Source organism: Oryx dammah, unplaced genomic scaffold (genome assembly GCF_014754425.2).
Source record: "Oryx dammah isolate SB20612 unplaced genomic scaffold, SCBI_Odam_1.1 HiC_scaffold_11, whole genome shotgun sequence".
Taxonomy (NCBI): domain Eukaryota; kingdom Metazoa; phylum Chordata; class Mammalia; order Artiodactyla; family Bovidae; genus Oryx; species Oryx dammah.
The window spans coordinates 31158127-31182175 of NW_024070195.1; the positions used below are offsets into that span (position 1 = coordinate 31158127).

Below are 24049 nucleotides of genomic sequence, written 5' to 3' on the forward strand. Positions count from 1 at the left end.
AATGAGAGAGGCTATGGGTGTGTGAAGGCAGGGGCTATATGAGAAATCTCTGTACCTTCCACTCAATTTTGCCATGAACCTTAAAAAAAAAAAAAAGTCTGTTTAAAAAATAAGAAATCTGTGTCTAAGTAGTAAGAAAAGGACTGTGTTCATTTTTGTGGCTGCTAACATATATTGAGTGCTACTGTGTGCCAGGCATTGTGCTAAACACTTTACATGTATTACTTCACTGAATTCTCACATTAAATCTTGTGTTTTTCCACCTTTGCAAAATTTCTTCAATAAATATATTACTTCTATAATGAGAAAACTTTACTTGTAAACATATATGTACTTAATAGATCCTATTAAGGTGAAGGTCTTAAGATTGGTGAAGATCCTAGGATCTAGTTCCTGTGAAATTTAGTTCAAAGGATTGAGGATATTTTACTTGGAAATGGGAACTTAGAGTGAGTGATGATGGCTATCTTCACATATTCTGAAAACAGTCAGTTGGAAAACTAACTCTGTCTTCACAGAGTACTCTGTCTTCATAGCTTCAAAAAGTGAACTAGAACTGCTGAACGAAAAATCCCACAAAAGCAATTTAGGGCTTAGTATAAGGATGCTTTTCCAGAAAATTCTATCCAAAAAAGTAATTCATCTAATCGGTGATTATATATGGATTTATGCATCTAGTAAAACTTTGGAGGAGTAGAAGCCTGAGGTCATTCTCAACTCTGAGATTCGGTCTTTATTTATATTTAATGCAGATTAATCAGAGAGAAGAGCCAAGGTCTACTTTTTTTATTGTTGTTGTTAAGAGCGTGCAATTCTGTGTGAACCATGGACAAAACAGTGTGGTGTCTGGGCAAGCAAAGAATAATTGTGAAACTTACAAACTGCTTCAATGCAATTTTAATATTGTTACCAGGAAAAAAGGAGCATTAATAGCACAGGGGGAAAAGGCCTATTTATGTAGCATTTAGAAAGATGACAGAATACAAGACTGATTTGCATCTTTATTCTTTCCCTCCTTCAGGTCGTCTGTCCGCACACCCCCACCTCCTTCTCCTGCCGCCCTTCTTCCTTCAGTTTTTCCCATCTTCCTTATTATCATCTTTTACATTTTTGGCATTCTCTTGCCGTGAGACTCAACTCTATCCTTATGGGTAGCACTGGTAAGCCACAGCTCTGAACTGCTTTATTTTGTAAAGCAGAGACTTCCACGGGGTTAAGTTTGTTGAGCAACAGATCTACCTAAGATTCTGTTTCACTGGAATACCAGCCTCCCACTCCTGAATCACAGGCTTTCACACAATAGAAGTTAAAGCCCTCTGTTCCCAGGTCTGGGGGCTGGGAAACCTGACAAAGCTCCGGCCCGCGCAGGGCACCTTCAGCTCCGAGGGCGGGACCCGGCCGGGAAGCCAGCCTGAAGGCGCCGGCGCCCACCCAGCGCTGCGCTCCAGGACCTTCTAGGGGGCTTCTCGACTTTTCCTCAGTTAGCCGGAGGGGGGGGGGCGGTGCTCCATCAGCTCCAGTGTGCCTCAGCACTGCTTGTCTGTTAGTTTCTTTACCCTTAGGTTTACCCTTACCTTCAGCATCAGCCCCCCGCCCACTCCGACCCCCAAGAGGCCCCCAGCCCGGCCGTGACCCCGAGGAGCCTCTCCTCGCTGGGACTCCTGAGGACAGGGTCCTGCCCTGGGTCCCCAGAGAGTCTTCTTCCTTCGCCCCACTCCCGGGCACCCAGGCGAAGGGCAGCGGGGGAGCCCGGGAAGGGGAGCGGGAAAAGGGGACCGGGAAGGGCGCGGGGCCAGGCGGGAGGAGAGGAGCAGAGGCCAGACAGGGGCTCTCGGTTTCCCGGGGTCTGATTGGAGGTTGGCCCGATGAGTCGGAGCTGGGGGCGCGCCCATCTCCGCTGGCTCCTGCGAGAGCCGTCCGCTCGGCCCCTCCCCGGAGCCGCTTTGTCCCGGGTGACGGCGGCGGAGGTTGCGGCGAGCAGCGGGCGGGAGGCAGAGACCCGCCGATCCGCGGAGCCGGAGCCGGAGCCGGAGCCGGAGCCCGGGAGGCGGGGCGCGCCGCGCACGGCCCCACGCCCAGGCCCGCGGGCACCGCGCCCGTCCCCGCGCGCGCTCGGCCCGGCCGCCAGGTGAGCAGCCGCGCCGCGCCCTCAGTCGCCGGCCCCGCCGACCGACCGACCGCCCAACCATCTCCTCCGCCTCCGCCGGCGCATCGCGGACGCCCTGCAGGTCGGTTATGTAACGGCGCCAGCCCGCTCGCCCAGGCACCCTGTCCTGTCCTGTCCTGTCCTGCCCGGGGCTGCGCGCAGCACCAGGGCCGGGCCGGGGTGGGGGGACCGCGGGGTCGGGGGGCGGCCGAGCGTGATCGGGGTCGGGGGCTGGGCCAAGTGCGGTGGCCGTGGCGGTGGAGTGGGGGTGGTCTGTGGATCCAGTGGTCGGCCCGGGTGGCGGCCGTGGGGACCGAGGTCCCTTGACCCCCTCTAGAGGGCGCGGGTCTCTGGGAGCCCCTTCCTCATTCTTCGTGGCCCAAGGGTTCGCCTTTCTAGTAGCAGCAGGTGCATGAATTGGCGGAGCGAAAGTGACGCCTGTGGTCTCCGGGACCGAGATTTGGAGAAGGGGTGAGGGGAGGTGGCCAGATCGAAGAGAGCGAACGGGAAATCCGAGCCTCTTTTCCCAGCACTTAAAGGAAAGAGCTGGGGAGGGGAAGGTGCTTTGAGGCGCAGCGGGCTGGGAATTGTCCTGCCTGGGATTAGCGGGCTTGGGTCATCTAAAAATAACTTCAAGTTTGAAAAGTGAAATAGAAGGGAGCACAGCGTGCCGAGTTCCTCCTGCCTGTGGGATGCTTCGCTCTGGAAGTCACCGGAGGAAAAACAGGCAAACCCCAGCCGCCTGATCCCTCTCCTGCCTCCCGGTCTCACTGGTTTCCAGGGTGTCTCGGTTTGACTTTTAGTTAATGATTTATTCTCCAAGGCACTGCTGTCTTTCTCATCCCAAAGTGAATTACAGCAGAGTGCATGCTTTGAATCTTCCTGCATTAGGGTGGAAGTGTTCAGTGGACATTTAATGAGTCTGCTGCCAAAGCTCATTTTTTTTAAGTATCCTTTTAGTAAAAACACGTTTCTGAGCTCCCTTTAACCTATGTCCCACAATTGGAGAGGAAAGATGCTAGAGCATTCCAGTCCACCTTTCTCTCTTCCCTAAGTCAGAATCCCACCTGTCTTGCAGGGGCGAGGCTTTAGGAAAGCTAGTATATTTTTTAATAACACATCTCAATTTTTAACACCTATTACATCAGCACGAAACGCACAACAAATATATTGCAAGCACAGGGAAACGCTAACTGGCCCACCTGCATTCCAGGAACACGATTAAGAAAAGCCTAGAAGCTATAAAGGATTAAGAAGCAGATAAGCACTGACTGTGGAGCAAGGCAGAGGAGTGAACGTTTGGCTGCTTTTCAGTCTCTGCATTGATTTTCTTTAGCCTTAGAGCTATTATCTTAAGTACAATCAGTGTGTTGCATTAGTCTAAAATGTGAGTTGCTCGTTGTTTTCAAATCCACTGCAAACCAAATCAGCATTTATTGAGCACCTACTACTTGAGGCCCGTTCCTAGCATTTTATGAGGGAACATGACCTCAACTAAAGTTAGAAGATTGCAAGAGCTTTCAGAATGCCTTGTTTGCAGCTGCTGCAGAACCAAAGGAAGTCTGGGAGGAGGTGGCTCTCTCTCCAGTGAGGAAGGGTTAACAAGCATAAGAGGGAACTTGAGAGTTCTGTCATTTGCAAGTACACATCACACTTAAAAAAAAATTACTTGCATAATCGTTGCCATTAGTCATATATATTATAGAAATTAGCTTTATTGAGATCAACTTTGCTAGTTTGCTGAGGTCTCATTTTCCCATTCCTTTTATTTTTTGTGCCATCCACTCAGTTTATTCAGCAGTTAACTACTGTGTGCTATGTAGTCCCTGTGTGTGTGTGTGTGTGTGTGTATGTGTGTGTGTGTGTGTTCCTGCACGCATGTGTGCACACGCTCAGTCACATCTGACTCACCCTATGGACTGTAGCCTGCCAGGCTTCTCTGTCCATGGGATTTTCCAGGTAAGAATACTGGAGTGAGTTGCCATTTCCTACTCCAGGCAATCTTCTCCCTCCCGCCCCCAGCCCCCAACCCCACAGGGACTGAACTCCCCTCTCCTGTGTCTCCTTCATTGGCAGGCAGATTCTTCACCACTATGCCACCTCAGAAGCCCATGTGCGAGTGGCTAAAAGAATGAGGCTTTTCTTTCAGAAATCAATCTAGCAGAAAGGATAAGAAGATAAGTGATCATCATGATGAGGGTTTAGTGGAGATAGGAACAAGCTCAGTGAGAGTCCAGGAAAGAAAGGATGCAGGGAGTCTGGAAGAGCTTGCAGAGAAGTTCATGTTCGGACCAGATCTCGGTAGAGAAGGACCTAGGTGTTCCACGTTGAAGGAAAGGTCACATTCAAAGAACTGGTAGGTGTTCTGCAGTGAAGAGGTGGCAGAAGTGTTTGGGAGGTGTTTTGGTGAGCCTGGGCTATGAATATACCTTGCAGAGGAGGAGAAGCCATGCAGCTTTTATGGGAGAAATGATTTGATCTAATTTGTCTTGCAAAAGTGACTTCGGAGGTGGCAAGTAGGTGGGCTTGCAAAGAAGAATGAGCTCAGATTTCAGACCATTGGAACAGTCCAGACAAAATAAAATAAGTAAAATTAATTGTGCCTGAACCAGGTAGAATGGAGACAGAGAAGAGAGAACTACAAAAAGCCATTTCAGAGGGAGAGAATCACTGGCTTTAGGTCACCAAGTGGCTGGTGATAGGGAAGGAGAGGCTTAGATGTTTAGATGGATGGTCAGACTTTTCATTGAGATGGAAAGTCAAGGAGAAAGATTAGGTTTGAAAAAGATGTGAAATTTTAACTGAAACTTTTCCTCTAAGATTAGGCACAAGACAAGGATGCCCACTCTTGCCACTTTTCTTTAGTACAGTACTGGAAGTTCCAGTCAGAGCATTTAGGCAAGGGAAAAAAGGCATTCAAATCAGAAAAGAACTAAAACTGTTTCTGCTTGCAAATTATATGACATTACATGTTGAAAACCCTAAATATTCTACTAAAAAAACTGTTAGAACTAATAAGCAGATTCAGTAAAGTTGCAGGATATAAAATCAGTGCACAGATATCAGTTGCATTTCTATATACTAAAGTACTGAACTATCAGAACGAGAAATTAAGAAAGCAATTCCATTTTATGATTGCATCCAAAAAATAAAATGCCTGGGCATAAATTTAATCAAGGAGGTGAGAGACATGTTCCCTGAAAAATATAAGACAATAATGTAAGAAGCTGAGGAAGACACAAATAAGTGTCGATGAGGATGTGGAGAAAAGGGAACCCTGGTCACTGTTGGTGGGAATGTAAATTGGTGCAGCCATTATGGAAAACAGTCCTCAAAGAATTAAAAATAGAACTACCAAATTATCCAGCAATACCATTTTGGGTTATTCATGCAAAGAAAATGAAAATAGTAACTTGTTAAGATAGCTGCACTTCCATGTTCTTGACAGCATTATTTATATGAACCAAGATATGGAAACAACTGAAATAGCTGTTAATGGATGAGTGGATGAGGAAAATGTGGTGTATATATATATATATATATATATATGCGTATATATATATATGTGTATATATATATGTTGAAATGACTTAGTATATATTGAAATGACTTAGTGTGTGTATATATATATATATATATATACACACATACACAGTGGAATATTACTCAGGCATAAAAAAGATACTCTGCCATTTGCAACAACATGGGTTCACCTTGAGGGCATTGTTAATGCTTGAGGGCCATGTGAACAAGTCAGAGAAAGTTAAGTACTGTATGATCTCATATGTAGAATCTGATAAAATCCAAACTCATGAAAAATACAGAGAATAGAACATTGGTTGCCAGAGGTAGAGGACAGAGGATGGGCAGAATGGGTGAAGATAGTCAAAAGGTACAAACTTCTGGTTATAAGATCCATATGTTCTGGGAGTGTAATGTACAGCATGGTGACTACAGTTAACAATACTGTATTGTATATTTGAAAGTTGCTAAGAAAGTAGAAAATTCTCCAAGCCAGGCTTCAGCAATATGTGAACAGTGAACTGCCAGATGTTCAAGCTGGTTTTAGAAAAGGCAGAGGAACCAGAGATAAAATTGCCAACATCCACTAGATCGTGGAAAAAGCAAGAGAGTTCCAGAAAAACATCTATTTCTGCTTTATTGACTATGCCAAAGCCTTTGACTGTGTGGATCACAATAAACTGTGGAAAATTCTGAAAGAGATGGGAATACCAGACCACCTGACCTGCCTCTTGAGAAACCTATTGCAGCATGGTGATTGCAGCCATGAAATTAAAAGATGTTATTCCTTGGAAGGAAAGTTATGACCAACCTAGATAGCATATTCAAAAGCAGAGACATTACTTTGCCAACAAAGGTCCGTCTAGTCAAGGCTATGGTTTTTCCAGTAGTCACGTATAGATGTGAGAGTTGGACTGTGAAGAAAGCTGAGTGCTGAAGAATTGATGCTTTTGAACTGTGGTGTTGAAGAAGACTCTTGAGAATCCCTTGGACTGCAAGGAGATCCAACCAGTCCATTCTAAAGGAGATTAGTCCTGGGTGTTCATTGCTAGGACTGATGCTAAAGCTGAAACTCCAATACTTTGGCCACCTCATGTGAAGAGTTGACTCATTGGAAAAGACTCTGATGTTGGGAGGGATTGGGGGCAGGAAGAAAAGGGGATGACAGAGGATGAGATGGTTGGATGGCATCACCGACTTGATGGACATGAATTTGAGTAAACTCCGAGAGTTGGAGATGGACAGGGACGCCTGGCGTGCTGCGAATCATGGGGTCACAAAGAGTCGGACACGACTGAGCAACTGAACTGAACTGAACTGAAGAAAGTAGATCTTAAAAGTTCACATTATAAGGAAAAAAAATTATTCTGCTTTATTGACTATGCCAAAGCCTTTGACTGTGTGCATCACAATAAACTGTGGAAAATTCTGAAAGAGATGGGAATACCAGACCACCTAACCTGCCTCTTGAGAAATCTGTATGCAGGTCAGGAAGCAACAGTTAGAACTGGACATGGAACAACAGACCGGTTCCAAATAGGAAAAGGAGTACGTCAAGGCTGTATACTGTCACCCTGCTTATTTAACTTCTATGCAGAGTACATCATGAGAAACGCTGGACTGGAAGAAACACAAGCTGGAATCAAGATTGCCGGGAGAAATCTCAATAACCTCAGATATGCAGATGACAGCACCCTTATGGCAGAAAGTGAAGAGGAGCTAAAAAGTCTCTTGATGAAAGTGAAAGGGGAGAATGAAAAAGTTGGCTTAAAGCTCAACATTCAGAAAACGAAGATCATGGCATCCGGTCCCATCACTTCATGGGAAATAGATGGGGAAACAGTGGAAACAGTGTCAGACTTTATTTTGGGGGGCTCCAAAATCACTGCAGATGGTGACTGCAGCCATGAAATTAAAAGGCGCTTACTCCTTGGAAGAAAAGTTATGGCCAACCTAGATTGTATATTCAAAAGCAGAGACATTACTTTGCTGACTAAGGTGCGTCTAGTCAAGGCTATGGTTTTTCCTGTAGTTATGTATGGATGTGAGAGTTGGACTGTGAAGAAGGCTGAGTGCCGAAGAATTGATGTGTTTGAACTGTGGTGTTGGAGAAGACTCTTGAGAGTCCCTTGGACTGCAAGGAGATCCAACCAGTCCATTCTGACAGAGATCAACCCTGGGATTTCTTCGGAAGGAATGATGCTAAAGCTGAAACTCCAGTACTTTGGCCACCTCATGCGAAGAGTTGACTCATTGGAAAAGACTCTGATGCTGGGAGGGATTGGGGGCAGGAGGAGAAGGGGACGACCCAGGATGAGATGGCTGGATGGCATGACGGACTCGATGGACGTGAGTCTGAGTGAACTCCGGGAGATGGTGACGGACAGGGAGGCCCAATGGGCTGCGATTCATGGGGTCGCACAGAGTTGGACACGACTGAGCGACTGAACTGAACTGAACTGAAGGTGATGTATGTCAACTAAACTTATTTTGGTGATTATTTCACAATATATACATATATCAAATCATTTGGTATATACCTAAAAGTAATACAATGGTTTATGTTAATTATATCTCAATAAAACTGGTAGAAGAAGGGAAGTACAGTTGATCCTTGAACAATGCAAATTTGAAGTGTAGTTAGAGATCACAAAATGTGGAATCAAAAGATCTGGGGTTGGAGGCCCAACTCTGTCCAAACCATTTCAGCTTCCTGCCCTTGGGTGAGTCATTTATCAGTTCCTTTGTTTTTGAAGCAGATATAGCAGTACTTGGATTTTCCACTTAGAGGTGGGTCAGTGGGGCAGCCTAAACCCCTGCGTTGTGCGGAGGTCAACTGTAAATGAGAAAGAGTGATTTTGAGAAGGGTGGGGGATTTTAACTCTGAATATACAAATAAAAATACTCTGGCAGGCAGTTTTATTTTCAGAGTTAGTTTCTTCATTCCTGGTGCTAACTTCCACTCATCCAGCTTACCTTCGTTCCTAAGACTGGCTGTGTTGTGCTGTGCTGAATCGCTTCAGTTGTGTCTGACTCTGTGCTACCCCAAAGACGGCAGCCCACCAGGCTCCTCTGTCCCTGGGATTCTCCAGGCAAGAATACTGAAGTGGGTTGCCATTTCCTTCCCCAATGCATGAAAGTGAAAAGTGAAAGTGAAGTCTCTCAGTCGTGTCCAACTCTTTGGGACCCCATGGACGGTAGCCCACCAGGCTCCTCTGTCCATGGGATTTTCCAGGCAAGAGTACTGGAGTGGGTTGCCATTTCCTTTTCCAAGACTGGCTAGTGCTGCCTTTGGAGAAGAGGAAGATGAATTTGATAGCAGGAAGTTGTTGCCACCTTCTTACCCCAGAATGAAAGTATTAGCTGTCAATTATCTGAAATTCCCAGGTGGTGCTAGTGGTAAAGAACCTGTCTGTCAATGCAGGAGACATAAGAGATGTGTATTGGATCCCTGGGTTGGGAAGAGTCCCTGGAGGAGGGCATGGCAACTCACTCCAGTATTCTTGCTTGGTGGCTACAGTCCATAGGATCATAGAGTCAGACATGATTGAAATGACTTAGCATGCACTCATCTGAAATTATCTGCAGTAGTGATAAGAGTAATAATTTTAATGATAGTAATAATATGTAACATTTATTCAGAGCTTACAAATGCCAAGCACAAAGAAGGTGGAGCTCCAAATGGATTATCATGTTTGATCCTCATGGTAACCTTATGAGGCAGACACTATTGTGATTCTCATATGATGGATAAGCAACCCAAGGCAGAGAGAGGGTACCTTATCCAGGTTAGTGAGAAGGGCACCCAGAGTTTAAGCTTGGGCAGTCTGAATAGCCAGTATGAATTAATAATATTGAACTAATTCCTCTTTAGCCTACAATGTATATTTTTACCCCATGTTTGAATGTTTGTGACTGATGCCACAAAAGAGAACAGGACTGAGTGAGAAGTTTTGGCTCTCATCTGGGCCTGGCACCTAATTTGTGGGGTGACCTCTGCAAAGTCCCATCCCCTCTCAAGCTTTAGTTTGTTATATCTGTGTAGTCATGGGGGAAGAGGTTGACCAGATGATCTCTAAAGAGTCTCAGCATTCTGAAGTCCTACCATCTTGTCTCAGATTTATAGTATTCAAGTTGTAGATTTGGGTTAAGATCATGCTCGCCTGGTCCCTTTCAGAATAGAAACAGGACCTATTCCTGTTTTAAGAGGATGAACTCTAAGTGACGGCCTGTTCATAACAGCTTGATGGGAACTATAGTGTCCATAATGCCAGAGCTGATGGGGGCTTCTGAGGTTGGGAGAACCCAGTTCAGGCCGGAGAAACCTAGACCGGCATGAAGTGGAGGAATCTCCATAGTCACTGGCCAGTTTATTTGAGATGTGTCACTTAAATTCTGTGAGATTCCATTTCCTTATCTCTGAACAATGGGGGCAATGAGTACATGTGTTGTAAGGGTGTTTGTTGTAAGGAGTGAAACAGACTACACAAAGCAGACCCTGCACACGAGTCTGTCCGTGAGTTGCGGGGCGGGGTGGTGGTGGTGTGTTCCTTACACCTCACTTCCAGGATAACAAATGTGCAGAAAAGGGAGGTAGAGTGTTTCCAAAGGTAAGCTCCTCTTACTTTGCAGTTTAACTGGAGGAGGAAATGGCAGCCCATTCCAGTATTCTTGCCTGAAAAATCCCAGGACAGAGGAGCCTGGGGGCTATAGCCCATGAGGTCGCAAAGAGTTGGACACAACTGAACATGTACTTCACAGTTTTGCTAAGGGCCACCTCTTAGTGACCATCATTTATTTCTCTGTCTCTTAGAAAGGAATAATATATATTTATGGAAATGCACAGAGCATTAAATACCTTTCAAAACATGGATCTCAAGTTCACTGATACATTACTTTCTTAGATATGAAATATCAACATTCCACAACACAAAGTTTTAAACTCTTCTTTTGTCAGATAAATAGGCTAAAATTGCTGTGAAGAAGTAGTATTGCTTAGGGTTAGTGAGCCTGGATTCCACGGTTATGGCACCACATGTACAGAAAGCAGAGTGACTTCCTACTCAGTGTATGTCTGTGCACATGTGGTGCTTCTGAGGAGCTTCATGAAGAATTTTCTGTCTTGCTTTAAAAAATGTTCACTGTCTTGGAGCTTTTATGTTACAAACGGCCAGGTGTCATGTCATGGCTAAAATTAATTAAGCGAGTTGAGGATTCTTTTCAAAAGGGAGAAGCAGCCTTAGACTCAACTGAAGCTGTTCTGAAGTCCCTTAAAGCATATATGTGTGTTTATGAATGGTACTTTCTAGAAGTTAAAGACAAGTTTCCAAAGATAGCTCAAACTTCTGGCAGTTCAGAATGCCCATGGAAAGTGTTTTCTATAGTCAGGATGGGAAGGGACTTAATTTTCATGTCTGGTTTCCCCATCTCCAATCACTTTGAAGCAGGGATGAAACAAGGGGATTCCTGAGCTTTGGAATGTACGCAGAAGATGCTAGAATGGTAGCTGTTGAACAAAAGACTTCTGTAGTTTGAGAGCTGTATCCTAGTTTCTATTACTGTTGCCTTAGTTCTTTGTGGGAGTCACTGCTTTATTGTCTCATGTGATTGAGATATGCCTGATACTAAATATTGTAAGTTCTGTGAGGGCGTGGACCATGCTTTAATACTCCTCTTAGGGTGTTAGGAATAGAGTATAAAAAGCGTGGACTTGGCATGAAACAGCCTGACTTCCCAGCCTAGCGCTGTCACTTCCCAGCTATGTAACCTTGAGCTTCCCATTGACCTAACAGTCACAGGAGTTGGCATTTGCTGAATGCTGCCCCTGTTCCAAACACGATTCTAAGCAGCCTGCATACGCTATCTCATTTAATCCTTACAACGACTCCCCCACGTGGGTATTATCATCACTATTTACAGAGGAGCACGCTTGGAGGATCAGGGGCCATAAGCCACTCAGTGCTTGGACTCTGAGTTGCAATTTTCTTATTGGTACAATTAGGAAAATAATCCTTGATCTCCCAGGCTCACAGAGTTGTGGGGGTGAAATGCTATGAGGCTTCGAAGGTGCACTGAGACAGAGTTCTCTGCACCATTGTTAAGGGTGATTGTCACAGTAGGGACCTCCTAAGAGCTCAGATACAATTGGGCCTGATATATTAATAGTACCAGGTCTGTGAGAGGAAGGAAGTTCACTCTCTATAAAATGCTTTTATAGAATGTATTTTGCTTATTTTTAGATTGTATTTATTTTTTAAATTGAAATATAGTTGATTTATAATGTGTTAGTTTCAGATGTACTTCAATGTGATTCAGTTATATATTTGTATATATATATATTTTTCAGATTGTTTTTCCCTATAGGTTATTACAAAATAGTTTTCTCTTTCTATAAATGGCTTTATTGAGATATAAATCATATACCATACATTCACTCATTTAACATGTACAAGTCAGTGTTTTTAGTATATATACAAGTTATACAGTCACCACTGTAATCTAATTTTAGAGCATTTTCACCCTCTCAAGAAGAAACCCTGTACCCATTAGAGTGATTCCTCATCTCTTTTTATCCCAAGACAAGCACTAATTCATTTTCTGTAACTCCATATTTTCCCATTCTGAACATTTCATATAAATTCCATTTCATATATATTCTAGAATCATACAGTATATGGTCTTTTGTGACTGGGCTGTCTTTTTTTTTTTTTTAACTTTTTATTTTATATTGGAGTAGAGCTGGTTAACAATGTTGTGATAGTTTCAGGTGGACAGCAAAGGGACTCAACCATGAATATATTAATACATGTATCCTTTTTCCTCCAAACTCCCCTCCCAGCCATGTTGCCACAAAAACATTGAGCAGAGTCCCCTGTGCTATACAGTAGGTCCTTGTTTATCTATTTGATATATAATAATATGTATGTGTTATTCCCAAACTCCTAATTATTCCGCCCTTCCCCCTGTGGTAACCATAAGTTTGTTTTCTGTGTCTGTGAGTCTATTCTGTTTTATACATAAGTTCATTTGTATCCCTTTTTTAGATTTCACATGTAAGTGACATCATATGATATTTTTCTTAGAATGTGTTAAGAAAACTGCACTTCCTTCCCCTAGGCTTTGGTAGTTTTATTATGATGCCGTATCTTTCAAGGGTAACTGGCTTGTTGTCAGTACCAAGACTCAACCAGGCTGGACCAGGAGAAGGCTGATCAGGCCATGGAACTGAGTCCTGCTGGTGAAGGGGGCATGGAGAGCATGGTTCACAGAGAGAGGAGGCTGCCAGAGGGGTGTTTCTATATAAACAAGGAAGGCTGAAAGTCAAAGACAAGGTCGAGGGAGGCATAGGCATGCTGTGGAGGGCAGAAAGTCATCACTGGGTTTACATCAAGTTTACGTCAAGTGTGAGTGACAAGTGGTACTTGGCATCTGCTCTAAAAAGCTAGAGATATTTCCCGGTGTCTGCTGGAGTCTGTCCACTCAGAGGAAAACCAGGGACCCTCTGCCTTGAGTGTTCAAAGTAATTCCTTTTTCTCAGACGTGTGTGTGTGTGTGTATGCTCAGTCATGTGTGACTCTTTGCAGCCCCATGGACTGAAGCCTTCCAGGCTTCTCTGCCCATGGAATTTCCCAGGCAAGACTATTGGAGTGGGATGCAATTTCCTGGCTCCAGGGGATCTTCCCGACCCAGAGATCAGACCCACATCTCTTGCATCTCCTGCATCTGCAGGCAGATTCTTTACCACTGCGCCAACTGGGAAGCCCCTCAGACACATGTGCTTTCTATAAAATTCTCGGAAGACTTAGAATGGTATCAGTTCGGTTCAGTTCAGTTCAGTCGCTCAGTTGTGACTCTTTGTGACCTCCCTGTCCATCACCAACTGCCAGAGTCTGCCCAAAACCATGTCCATTGAGTCGGTGATGCCATCCAACCATCTCATCCTCTGTCGTCCCCTTCTCCTCCTGCCCTCAATCTTTCCCAGTATCAGAGTCTTTTCCAGTGAGTCAGCTCTTCGCATCAGGTGGCCAAAGAATTGGAGTTTCAGCTTCAACATCAGTCCTTCTAATGAACACCTGGGACTGATCTCCTTTAGGACGGAATAGTTGGATCTCCTCGCAGTCCAAGGGACTCTCAAGAGTCTTCTCCAACACCTCAGTTCAAAAGCATCAGTTCTTCAGCACTCAACTTTCTTTATAGTCCAACTCTCACATCCATACATGACCACTGGAAAAACCATAGCCTTGACTAGACGGACCTTTGTGGACAAGATAATGTCTCTGCTTTTTAATATACTATCTAGGTTGGTCATAACTTTCCTTCCAAGGAGTAAACGTCTTTTAATTTCATGGCTGCAGTCACCATCTGCAGTGATTTTGGAGCCTCCCCAAATAAAGTCCGCTACTGTTTCCACTGTTTGCCCAACTATTTGCCATGAAGTTATGGGACAAGATGCCATGATCTTCGTTTTCTGAATGTTGAGCTTTAAGCCAACTTTTTCACTCTCCACTTTCACTTTCATCAAGAGGCTCTTTACTTCTTCTTCGCTTTCTACCATAAGGGTGGTGCCATCTGCATATCTGAGGTTATTGATATTTCTCCTGGCAATCTTGGTTCCAGCTTGTGCTTCTTCCAGCCCAGCATTTCTCATGATGTACTCTGCATATAAGTTAAAAAAGCAGGGTGACAATATACAGCCTTGATGTACTCCTTTTCCTATTTGGAACCAGTCTGTTGTTCCATGTCCAGTTCTAACTGTTGCTTCCTGACCTGCATACAGGTTTCTCAAGAGGCAGGTAAGGTGGTCTGGTATTCCCATCTCTTTCAGAATTTTCCACAGTTTATTGTGATCCACACAGTCAAGGTTTTGGCATAGTCAATAAAGCATAAATAGATGTTTTTCTGGAACTCTCTTGCTTTTTCGATGATCCAGTGGATGTTGGCAATTTGATCTCTGTCTCCTCTGCCTTTTCTAAAACCAGCTTGAATGTCTGGAAGTTCACGGTTCACGTACTGTTGAAGCCTGGCTTGGAGAATTTTGAGGATTACTTTACTAGCATGTGAGATGAGTGCAATTGTGCAGTAGTTTGAGCATTCTTTGGCATTGCCTTTCTTTGGGATTGCAATGAAAACTGACCTTTTCCAGTCCCGTGGCCACTGCTGAGTTTTCCAAATTTGCTGACATATTGAGTGCAGCACTTTCACAGCATAATCTTTCAGGATTTGAAATTGCTCAACTGGAATTCCATCACCTCCACTAGCTTTGTTCATAGTGATGCTTCCTAAGGCCCACATGACTTCACATTCCAGGATGTCTGGCACTACGTGAGTGTGAGTGATCACACCATTGTGATTATCTGGGTCGTGAAGATGTTTTTTTGTACAGTTCTGTGTATTCTTGCCACCTCTTCTTAATATCTTCTGCTTCTATTAGGTCCATACCATTTCTGTCCTTTATTGAGCCCATCTTTGGATGAAACGTTCCCTTTGTATCTCTAATTTTCTTGAAGAGATCTCTCCTCTTTCCCATTCAGTTGTTTTCCTCTATTTCTTTGCACTGATCGCTGAGGAAGGCTTTCTTACCTCTCCTTGCTATTCTTTGGAGCTCTGTATTCAAATGGTATGACAAGAGAAAATTAAAATCACACGTATTACCATGAGCAAATGATCATTACTACTCACATTTTGGTGAATTTCTTTTCAGTCTTTGTGATAGACATGTTTTTGTGAAGTTGAGTTCATACAGTAGATAGAGTTTTGCATCCTGTGCATTTCATCACACATTTTAAATAACCTTTCACGTCAACAGTGAGCACTGTTTCCAGTAGCTGCACAACAATCCCATGAGTGATGTCACCAAATCTATTTACTTTCTTCCCTGTAACATTTAGGTGGTTTCCAGTTATCCACAATGTCATAAATAATACTTTGGTGAACATTTCTGATTGTCATTTATTTCTGTATTTTGGATCATTTGCTCAAGCTAGAGGGTTAGAAGAATTATTGCCTGAAATAGATGGACCTTCTTAAGGCTTTCTCTGTATTTTGATGTTGCTTTTCATTGCTTTTCCAGGAGGTTGTACTAGGTATCTGTCCCACAAGCAATGCATGAGAATTCAGTTCTCACCTCTGCCCTGCTTGTCAGCACTCTTTCTGTTGAAGATAAGGGATGGCTGGTATTTGTGCTCTCCAGAGATGACCCCTACTGCTTAACCAGGGCTTCAGAGAGGTTGGACTTTCTTTGTGGGAGTCGAGGATGGTGGGTCAACATCTGGTAAATTTCACATGCTTGAGTGTTTGTAGGTGTGTTGACTTGAATGGATTTCTTTCTTTCCTGGTGGTTCTGTTATCAAGGGCCTGGCATATAGATGTGTGCATGTGTGTGTGTGTGTGTGTGTGTCTTGTTGGACCACTAAAGTTGACTTAAACTGAGTATAAAGAAGCAACCTCTGCTTAAGTGGGAACTAGTTCAGTCTGCCTTTCAAATCCTGAAAAATTAACAGTTAATCAGTTCAGTTCAGTTACTCAGTTATGTTCGACTCTTTGCGACGCCATGAACTGCAGCACACCAAGCCTCCCTGTCCATCACCAACTCCTGGAGTTTACTCAAACTCATGTCCATTGAGTCGGTGATGCCATCCAACCATCTCATCATCTGTCATCCCCTTCTTCTCCTGCCCTCAATCTTTCCCAGCATCAGGGTCTTTTCAAATGAGTCAGCTCTTCCATCATGTGGCCAAAGTATTGGAGTTTGAGCTTTAGCATCAGTCCTTCCCATGAGTATTCAGGACTGATTTCCTTCACGATGGACTGGCTGAATCTCCTTGCTGTCTAAGGGACTCTCAAGAGTCTTCTCCAACACCACAGTTCAAAAGCATCAATTCTTCGGCACTCAGCTTTCTTTATAGTCCAACTCTCATATCCGTACATGACTACTGGAAAAACGATACAAGTCTAGCCTTGACTAGAAGGACCTTTGTTGGTAAAATAATGTCTCTGATTTTTAATATGCTGTCTAGGTTGGTCATAACTTTTCTTCCAGGGAGCAAGTGTCTTTTAATTTCGTGGCTGTAGTCACCATCTGCAGTGATTTTGGAGTCCCCAAAAATAAAGTCTGTCACTGTTTCCACTGTTTCCCCATCTATTTGCCATGAAGTGATGGGATCAGATGCCATGATCTTAGTTTTATAATTGTTGAATTTTAAGTCAACTTTTTCACTCTCCTCTTTCACTTTCATCAAGATGCTCTTTAGTTCCTCCCTTTCTGCCGTAAGTGTGGTGTTATCTGTATATCTGAGGTTATTGATATTTCTCCTGGCAATCTTGATTCCAGCCTGTGCTTCATCCAGTCCAGCATATCTCATGATGTACTCTTCATATATGTTAAATAAGCAGGGTGACAATATGCAGCCTTGACATACTCCTTTCCCGACTTGAAACCAGTTTGCTGTTCCATGTCCAGTTCTAACTGTTGCTTCTTGACCTGCATACAGATTTCTCAGGAGGCAGGCTGGGTGGTCTGGTGTTCCCACCTCTTTCAGAATTGTTCACAGTTTGTTGTGATCCACAGTAAATAGACAGGCTTATTTGCATTAGTTCTATTGTTGCTTTCATTCATTTTTACTGGTTCCCTTCTACTGTTGTCAGGGCCTTTGGGGCAAGCTCCAGACAGGCGTTTTTGTTTTGTTTTGTTTTGTTTCCACTTCCATGTAATGAGATACTAGGCAGAGTAAATCATTTTGAAGAAATAACAAGAGTAATCAGTTGTAATCTCTTAAAAAGTGACTTAAATGGTCATTTTGCTAGGATTTTAATTTCATAACTAATCAAATTAAAGTTGCTCTTTGTGATCCCATGGACTGTAGCCCACCAGGCTCCTCCGTCCATGGGATTCTCCAGGCAAGAATACTGGAGTGGGTTGCCATTTCCTTCTCCAGGGGATCTTCCTGACCTAGGGATCGAACCCCGGTCTCCTACACTGCAAGCAGACACTTTACCAAACCCTCTGCATTCATTTTAAGGCTTCCATCAGCTCTGCTGATTATATTGACTAATTTATTGAGCTAAACAGTCAATTTGAAATATTTTTCCCTATAACATTATCTGAAAGACAGGCTAAATTAATATAACTTATTTTTTATTTTGACTTCTGTAGTTATTCAAGATAAAAGCCAAGAAATGGGTTCTGGCCAGGACAAAACAAAGTCCGATTTATACTCCTGTTTTGAGGTTTAATCCTTTGTGCTAAAAGAAAGTATTTGACTACAGGTATCGTTCTATGAATTTTGAAATGGAGAATGGTAAATACAGATACATTAATAGTAGTTCAAACAAAATTTTATTTGTTCAAGAACAAAGTCTCAGCCTTGACAAGTGAAAGCAAAGTGTTAATTCATGAATATGTTAATTTTTTCCTGCTGTGGGCATTAATGATATTCATTTTATCTTTTCTGATGTACAATCAACTATTTATAAAAAGGTTAAATTTTGGTCAGGGAGGATATTCAGCAACTGACATACCATAAATGTGTTTATTTGGGATTCTTTATTTTCTTATTTTTCTGTTTCTTAGTGATCTCTATTCCACACATAGCTGTTGTTTAGCATTAAACTTCAAAATTTGACAAGGTGACATTTAGGTGAAGCTCTGGATTGAAATATTTGCTTGGTCAGATTTTCAAGGCATACCTTCTGACCTTGTGTCCAAGTACCACAGCTCACCTGCGGGTTCTTTTTCCCCTTTTTTTTTCTTTTTCTGAAGTATAGTTGATTTGCAATATTGAGTTGTTTTAGGTATACAGCAAAGTGATTCAGTTATACATATATATGTATATAAATATTCTTTTTCAGGTTCTTTTTCATTATGGTTTATTACAAGATACTGAGTATAGTTTCCTGGGATATCCAGTAGCTCTCTGTTATTTTATCTATTTTAATTATAGTAGTGTATATCCTCAGGGATTCTTGGCTTATAACCTGGACCTTGGTTTGGTTCTGCCTCCTAAGATATCATGCTTGGGGAGAAGGGATCTCCTTCTCATTCTGGTTCACAAACAACCACACTGAGATGTCCAGTATCATTCTGGAAGGTCAGGAAAGTTTACCCAGTCCCTGAAGATGATTTGGAAAGGTTGTGCTGGGTGGAGGTGAGATAAATGATAAACCTGAACAGCCCCCCTCTACACCCCTAGAACTAAGTTGCTTGACTCCAGCCTGCAACTACTTCTTCGAGGCTTTTCATGAAGCTCGAAACTGAGGCCATGAAGACACTGAGGATGGCTCTAGGTTATGTGCTAGTGAAATCATCAGTAGCTTAGAAGGGACAGGAGACAGGCAACGGTGGCACTTTGGGAGAACCCAGCTGCACGGTTTTGCCTGTGGGGCTCTGCTGCTTCCAGGTCATTTTTATTAACCTAAATACCTCCCTGGAGGCCACAGACAGGCACTGAAGGAATGACCCTGTAATGTTCATAAAATGACCTTCACGGTCTCCACCTGTGGGAATCTCCACATGGCGTGCTTCCTCATGAGGAACTTTCCAGCTTCTTTAAAATTGTTTTTAAAATCTAATGTTTAACTAAAGCTTTGTCTTGGATGAGAAGGACCAAACAGATACCATGTTTTCAGTACTTCTCACCTTTAATTTAACCCCTTCATCCCAGATCAACCATTACGAGATTCTTATGACCACACCTGGCTATTGTCTTACAATTCAAGCCGATGTGTGATACTCTGAGAAGGTTATTTTATCTGAATGAAATCAGAAATACCTTAGGGGTATCCAATCCTAGGGCTTTATATGGTTGTATAAATTTCAAGGGAATATAAGAAAGAAGGTCCAAGAATAATAATGATTAGAGATGTTTATCTAATTGATATTTGGGGCTATTTTCAGTGTCTCTGAGGGCATGACATGGTGGGTTTCCCAATTGATCATGGCAGCAACCTTCCTGCTTTGCCCCCACTCCCTGACCCCGTCCACCAGGAGCTCTCTTTCGATTACTCTACTTCCAGAGGAGTGAGTCCAGATCTTGGCAGAGTCCTCACTCTGACTCAGTTCAGGAACTTTTCCACTTAGAATCTGTCCCTAAATTCTTTTCAGACACCTTCATTGCATTGACCCCAAGGTGCTGAAAGCTAAAATAATACTTCTTCCTTCCAAAAGAATGGAAAATCAGATAAACGTAGAGTTATTCTCCCTCCTACCAAAAAAGAGGAGCTATGTTCAGACAGGAGAACATAAACACTTAGCTAAAGGATAATATTTTTAATATTAAAAAAGAGAAACTAGTAGTCCTTTGAGGTCATCCAGGTATAAGAACATCTAGTAGACATGGTTCATTATCTGGTCTGGTGGGAGATCACCTCTAAGATAATGGGTTTCTTGGCCAGATGATTTTTGTTCAGTTTTAATTATTCATTTTTTGATCAAACCTGTCCTTTTAGTAATTTTCCAAATTATCCATAAAATGATGTCTGCTGTTGCTTTTGGGCTTCAGATATTTGTATATATATATATTCTGAGATATTTGCATGAAGCATTTTTCGGATCCTAGTCATTGCTGAGGCAAACCATTCCTATATTGTTTTCTCATCCTAGGATTGGCGACAGTTTGTTTTTAAGACAATATGCTAATAGCATGATGAGCTTATTCCTCTTACATTGTAGAGTTTCTGTCAGTCTTGTCTGTTGTCAATCATGTCAATGTAAATGCTGCCCAATATACGCGTTTCTCTTCCTAACTGCAAATTGACTTTTTTATGGCCACTTATTAGAGCACCCCAGGAGACCAATAATAATGATTGAGCCATCACTGCTAGAGACCAGATATCATTTCTTCAGTTTCCTATTCTAATAGATAATGAACTGCCAAGTTGTTTATAGATAAATCAAATGTCCCTGTAATATTAATAAATACAAGTTAAAAGCAGTTGCATACAATTTACAGATATAAGATGTTTTAGAAATTCTAGACATGATAATCATCAGAAGGAGAACACTTTTACTAATGAGAACTAGTTTAGAGCACATGGCAACTGTGTAAAATTATAATTGGACCTTCTCCTGTCTCTGCTTCTTAAAGTTCTAGCCTTCCTTCCACCAGGGAGGAAGAAATTTTCTTCTACCCTTCTAGTTTCTTCCAGTTGGTCTAAGAATTAAATGGACATGAGATGGACTAATAGGAGAAAAACAAAAGGTTAGTATGTTGTGCACATGGGAGAGACCCAGGAAGGGTGAGTAACTGGCCCAAACAGCTGAAACCCTCACCCTCAGCATCAGCTAAAGACGAAGGAGGATGTTGGGAGTAGTGACTGGGGACCTCAGAAGGGAGGAAGGCAATTCACAGAGAGAGGGGAAAACAGACGTTTGGTAAACAAACGTTTGCTGGGCCAGCTGGATTCAACGGGACACAGAGTGGACTCTGATCTTTAAGAGTTTCCCCCAACCTGCTTAGCCCAGATACTTAACTTGCAGATATTTCTGGTGATATTCTATTCCTGTAATAGGCCCTCTATCTTAATTCTTCAGGCAGTTAGGGAGAAGGTCAAAGTTTCTTCCTGAGTCTTTTGGGCCTGAATTGTTTTCACCTGGAAATAGCCTCCATGCCAAAGAGATATTTTGGGGAGAGGAGACATTTGGGGGTGGCAAGTATTGTCCTCTTGCACTTCAAGTTCTGTTTTTTCCAGTTTCCCTCCATCCCTGAGCCTTCCAAAGAGCCATCACTCCTGTTTTAAAAGAAAGTTTTTATTTTATATTGGGACATAGCTGATAACAGTGTTACGATGGTTTCAGGTGGACAGCGGAGGGTCTCACCCATACATGTACATGTATCCATTCTGTCCCAAACTCCCTTTCCATCCGGGCTGCTACGTAATATTGAGCAGAGTTCCCTGTGCTATACACGAGGTCCTTGTTGCATCACTCTTTTTTCTGAATCTGTTTTTATGGCTCATACATAGTCTAACCATGTAGCTCATTCACTCATGTATTGGCTCATTTATTCACCCCTTCTATGCACTAGGTGCCGTGCCATCCTCTGGGGTACAGAAACCAGTAGAACATAGTCCCTGTCTTTAGTGAAGCTTAGAGTTTAAGCTTTAAGCTGTCTTTTTATTTACTTACCTCTCCTCTGGATGGGTTGCAGAAGGCAATGGCACCTCACTCCAGTGCTCTTGCCTGGAAAATCCCATGGATGGAGGAGCCTGGTGGGCTGCAGTCCGTGGGGTCGCTAAGAGTCAGACACGACTGAGCGACTTCCCTTTCACTTTTCACTTTCATGCATTGGAGAAGGAAATGGCAACCCACTCCAGTGTTCTTGCCTGGAGAATCCCAGGGACGGCGGAGCCTGGTGGGCTTCCATCTATGGGGTCGCACAGAGTCGGACACGACTGAAGCGACTTAGCAGCAGCAGCAACCTCTGGATGGGTAAGTACCCTGAGGGTGAAGACCATCTTGTGACCGCCACCACCTGCAGGCATTACAAGGGCTTGCCTGTGTGGGCACCCAGTTAGTGATAATATGGACTGCTCACTGAATCCATTCTGAATCATTCAGAAGCACAGGATTGAGGATTGAATATCTTCAAATGTTTTAAGAGCCTTTCTCCTCCTGCCACAGTTGCTAACCTTAAAAATAAGTAACTCTACAAGTTTGACTCCTTTCACCTTGTCCAAAGGCTGCATCTTCTCAGAATCCTATCCAGTGCCACATCCGAATTACATACGAAAGCACGAACCTGAGCGGTAACAGTGGACCGACATCCACTGGCAGTCATGGAGGAAAGGCTTCTGCCTCCAACTCGGACTGTTCGGAAAGGCATCTGTTTGGGTACAGTGGAGCATCCTTCCCTCTTTTTGTGGAGCTTGGAGGTCAAGTAAGTAAGCAGGAATGATTGTGGCTGCTCACTGAGCACCTACGAAGCACCAGGCATTGGGCCAAGCAGCTTCCGCCTATTATCATACAGAGTCTTCTCAACACTCTGGTGAGGGAGGTTCCATTTAGGATCCTCATTTATCTAGATGAGGAGACTAAGTCTCAGGGAATTCCAGTAACTTGTCTGAAGCCTTACAGGCAAGAAATGATGGAGCCAGGACCCAGCAATGCTCTGTGTCCCTGCCTGCCACTCCCTGTCAACGTGGGATTCATAGGGGCATTTGTGGGAGAGGGACTTAGGACTTCGAATGGTAACGTTTAAATTGTGTGGGGTTTTTTCCAGTGAAAAAATAATCTGAAGTAATATTAGCATCTTCTGGATCTTCCTGATGACCACCTTATGATGATGCCATGCCATTTTGGTACCTGAATTTGTGCTTTTTATTGACAATCCAGTTGGTGCCAACACTACTTCAGTTGCTGTGAGCTTACAGGAATGAACTGGTGGGCTGATTATGTAATTTGCTGAACTGGTGGGCTTGTTATGTAATTTGCCTTCGGTGAAGGCTCCGTGATCATCCTGCTGCTGCTGCTGCTAAGTCGCTTCAGTCGTGTCCGACTCTTAGCGACCCCATGGACTGCAGCCCACCAGGCTCCTCTGTCCCTGGGATTTGCCAGGCAAGAGCACTGGAGTGGGGTGCTGTTGCCTTCTCCACATGACATCCGAACAAAGCAATGGGGGAGGAGGGTTCTGCTGCAGTAAGGTGGGTGGGGGAGCATTCCGAACTCTGAACACCTGTCTTGGAGTTTTCCCTACCAGAATCATAATGGGGAAGGGAGGGTTATGTTTAGCAAAACATCATCATCTGAATATTAAGTCATTGTTGTTAGTCTGCATTGGGTTGGTTTTTAAATTTTTTTATATTTGGTTAGAGCATTTAGTTGCAGTTTGGAGGTTTTAGATGAGTTGAAACCTTAAGAACTCAGCTGTATGTTTGTACATATTTAAGCATCATTACAATGAAAATCATTTAAGTTAAATTTGGAAGGAAGGCAGGGTGATATTTTTTTCCTTAAAAATGTGGTCGTACATTTTTCAAATCTGAGCCAAATTGAATGCCTCTACACTGCATGGTGAAAACTTTCTCCTTGAAAAAATGCTCCCCCATCCACCAGGGTCTGGCTTGCTTAAGTCTTGCTTTTGGAATAAGGCATTGACATTTCCTTTCAACCTGAAAATAGTGTCTAGGAGGGTTGAGGACTGACCTTGGGAAAAATTGTCCATTGCCATGGTTCTCCTAGGACTGGCTTTGTCAATCAAGGTGCCTTTGGATTCTTTGTCACTCTAGGTCCTGACTCTGATGACTGGCAGACGTACATATCACCCATGGTTCATAATCATTTTCTTATTGCCACCATCCATTTTTGTGAATTGGGCTAGGAAGTAGTACCAGCCTGGCATAGGTAGAGAAGATAATGATTTTAAAAGCTTCTGGTTTGCAAGATCTCCG

At 43.3% G+C, this 24049-nt stretch overlaps 1 protein-coding gene across 1 annotated transcript in view; it reads left to right on the forward strand.

Annotated features, from left to right (window-relative positions):
* Positions 1-1955: 1955 nt before the first annotated feature.
* RCAN2 (regulator of calcineurin 2) overlaps positions 1956-24049 on the forward strand; it is a 275827-nt gene continuing 253733 nt past the window's right edge. Inside the window, exon 1 of the mRNA XM_040249543.1 lies at positions 1956-2228. The gene's annotated coding sequence lies outside the window, so the exon portion shown is untranslated. The remainder of the gene's footprint in view (positions 2229-24049) is intronic.